Below are 3,909 nucleotides of genomic sequence, written 5' to 3' on the forward strand. Positions count from 1 at the left end.
TTGTATTGCAGCTTTCTGTCCAGAGTCACTCCCTGTGACGACAGGTGGTTCTACTCAGCATGAAAGATTTTCTTTGTTGAGGAATCCAGTGCAACACATACCTGTATTTGAAGTTCCAGGCAGGGTGTTAAGGGTTTAGAAGCATCTCTGGCCAGAACATTGTTCATGCTTGAAATTCAAAGGGACAAATCAAGACTGAAAAAAGTTTGTGCAAAGTCAATGTGGTTGTCTGTTGGAAAAGTGCTATTGATCTGGAAAAAAAAAAGAGTTACCACTCTGGAAGTGTAATTTTAAGTAGAGTGCTACATGTTCTCTGGTTTATGAACCTGCTTGACAGCTTCCGGATGGACTGAACAAATGCTGAACACTCACTGCTGGTCGAGTGAGGCCAGGACAGAAAGCGAAACAGAGGTAACTCCTTACCCTCACGGAGCTGATAATCCAGTTCAGGGGAGACAGCAACATCACTAGAGTAGCGGACAGTGTGACTGCTATGGGTGGGGGTGGGTAGGAAACTGGGCTAGGAAGGAGTCGAGGGTGAGGTTTGCAATTTTAGTTACGGTAGTCAGGAAGGGCCTGGATATTTGACCTTTAGCAAAATCCTAAAAGAAGTGGGTAAGTCATGTGACACCCTGGAAGAGCATCCCAGGCAGAGGGAACAGCCAATGCAAAGGCAGCCAAAGCAGCCAATACAATAAACGGTGAGCAAGAAGGGTTTACGAGGAGGGATGCAGGGGCCTGGGGACCAGGTCTTGCAGAATCTTGCAGGAAATTGTGAGACTTTGGCTTTTACTCTGAGTTAGCGTCAGTAGCTCACATTTTCTCTTCTCATCTTTTAGGGACCTTTTCTCACACCCACCCCCAATAAAGTAGTTAATATTAGAAGTATTGATATTTCCTGTTCTCGTGTTAACAAATTTGCCCATTGAGCTGATCCCAGATCTGTGCAGAGAGAGTGTTATCTTTGCCCTGGCGCCTGGAGGAACCTCTCACTCTTGGCTCTGTTGAACCATAACTTTGGTGTCCTGAGATGAGTGACATGGAAAAAATGTTTAGACGTGACAAGTAAAGTTCCTGGGACAAATGACCTTCTTCACATATGAAGGCCCTGTGCCCTTCACCTTGTAGACGAAGGCAGAGGCTGCCCGGATGTCTGCCTGTCTCAGCAGCAAGGATCCTGGTCCCTGGCCGCCCGTGCACGCGTCCACCAGAGCTCGCCATGCTTTGTGATTATTTTCCTGCCTGTTTCCACCTGATAGGAACAGTATACTTGTCTTTTCAACAAAGTGTAGATGTGTGTCATTTAAATCATTCAATTACCATCAAGAAAACTGCAAGAAGTACATCTCTCTATAATCTTTACGAGGTACAAGCCTTTTTTGGTTGTAAGTGGATACACATAATGAATGCATTTTTAAAAATTTGTCATTCTGATTTTTTTTTTCCAATCAGTTTTGCAGCTCCAGCAGAAAAGGAGGTCTTTATTGCAAATTTAATTAGAGTGGAGCTGAGTAAGTCATTGGACGCTCACGTGTCTCTTCGGCCTGTCAGCTCTGCAGTTATGTGATGGTTGCACAATGCTGCCACCAGCAGCAGGACATTGAGATTACTGTATGGAGGTAAAATAGGACTCCTGGACTTCCCTGGTGGCACAGTGGTTAAGAATCCGCCTGCCAATGCAGGGGACACGGGTTCTAGCCCTGGTCCGGGAAGGTCTCACATACTGCGGAGTAACTAAGCCCGTGCGCCACAACTACTGAGCCTGAGCTCTAGAGCCCGTGAGCCACAACTACTGAGCCCGTGCGACACAACTACTGAAGCCCGCATGCCTAGAGCCCATGCTCCACAACAGAGAGAAGCCACCGCAATGAGAAGCCCGCGCACCGCAATGAAGAGTAGCCCCCGCTCGCCACAACTGGAGAAAGCCCGTGTGCAGCAATGAAGACCCAATGCAGCCAAAAATAAATAAATTAATTAATTAAAAAATAAAATAAATAAAATAAAATAGGACTTCTGTTTTCTTTCAACAACAAATTCCTAGTTGACAAAACCAAGACCTGGGTTTTTAATAACTGACTTCCACCAGCAGCTATGTAAGCCGTATTCCACCTGTGTGGGCCGTCCCCGCTGAGTCAAACTTCCAACATTTGTGCCCACTTGCAAACTTTTCTTGGTTGTCATCTTCTGTCACGATGAGTTACCGTAATGAGCTATGGGCAAAGCTCCTGTAAATCCCCTTCACTAATGTGCCATCTTTGTTCCAAATTACTTGAAAGTTAATTACCCCTTTGAAAGTTAATGGGGGAGATAAAAAGAAGATATTAAGAAGTCAAAATGAAATAAAGGCCTCACTTCCTCTGGTCATGTTAGATCTGTGTAAACATTGCTTGATGTTTGTTTTCAGTTTTTTTCTTAAGGTGATCAATACTGCACTAGTTTTAAAAGTTCATAGGATGAGGGAATTCCTTGGTGGTCCAGTGGTTAGGACTTGGTGCTTTCACTGCCGTGGCCCAGGTTCAATTCCTGGTTGGGGAACTAAGATCCCTAAAGCCGTGCAGCACGGCAAAAAAAAAAAAAAAATGTTCATAGGATGAAAAGGCTGACACTAAACAGTAGTTCCCCACTTCCCACAGCCCTCCGCGCTCAGCTTAGCTCCTTCCTAGTTCACTCATCTCCCTGTTTCTGAATAACCTGTATGTGCTGCTCTTTTTGACTCACCATCTTCATCCTGGCCTGTTGCCTTCCTTCCTGGTGGATTCAGGCTGAGCTCTCACCACCTCCCCTCTGCTTCCCTTTGTCCGTCCTCCCAATGCATGCATCCTATATCATTTCTGTTTTCACCATTCAGACGTTACACTATCGTGCATGTGCAAAATCACTCTTTGCCTTTTTATCTTCCCCCGTAGTTGTCTTGCCGTTTCTCTGGCTGAGCTTTCTTTGGACCTCTTGCTGATTCTTCCTGCATTTACAGTAGCCTCTTAGCATAACTTGACATGAGCGAGGTCAACCACATTAAGTAATCTATCCATCCTAATTTTTTTTTAGATGAGTGAAAGAAGACTTAAAACAATTTAGTTATGAGTATGTGTGAAAGTTTTATCACTATCTCGTAGGCAAGGGGAGAGGCCCCTGTAGGCCAAATCAAAAGTTCATTTTTTTGGATGCAACTAGAGATGATCATACTAAGTGAAGTAAGTCAGAAAGAGAAAGACAAATACCGTATGATATCACTTATATGTGAAATCTAAAATATGATACAAATGAACCTATCTATGAAGCAGAAACAGAATCACGGACATAAAGAAGAAGAGACTGGTTCCCGGAGGGGGAGGGGGGAGGGGGAGGGATGGAGTAGGAGGTTGGGGTTAGCAGATGTAAGCTATTATATATAGAATGGATAAACAACAAGGTCCTACTGTATAGCACAGAGAACTATATTCAATATCCTATGATAAACCATGATGGAAAAGAATATTAAAAAACAGAATGTATATATAACTGAATCACTTTGCTGTACAGCAGTAATTAACACAACATTGTAAATCAACTATACTTCAATTTAAAAAAAGAAGTTCATTTTTAGGTAGGTATATTTTATAAGAAAATATCATTGACAGGTTAAATACAGTAAGAATCAATGGCTAATGGTCCTGACAGTCAGTTGGGTGGGTAGGTAATTGGTTTCCCAGATAACGCCTTATGAATTTTATCAGGGATGCCAATCTCTTCCCCGAAGGAAGATATGAATTATATCAGGCTAATAAGAAAGACGGACTATAGTCCCTCTTTTTGGCCTGGGCATCATACCTGTTTTGGTTAAATACCTGACTTGGTCAAGAAGGGCCATCTAGTTGTGTTTTTGTTCTAGGAACAAAAATGAAAGTGTCCTAGTTCAGTGCTAGCGAAAAA

This window comes from Balaenoptera musculus, chromosome 20, assembly GCF_009873245.2.
Source record: "Balaenoptera musculus isolate JJ_BM4_2016_0621 chromosome 20, mBalMus1.pri.v3, whole genome shotgun sequence".
Taxonomy (NCBI): domain Eukaryota; kingdom Metazoa; phylum Chordata; class Mammalia; order Artiodactyla; family Balaenopteridae; genus Balaenoptera; species Balaenoptera musculus.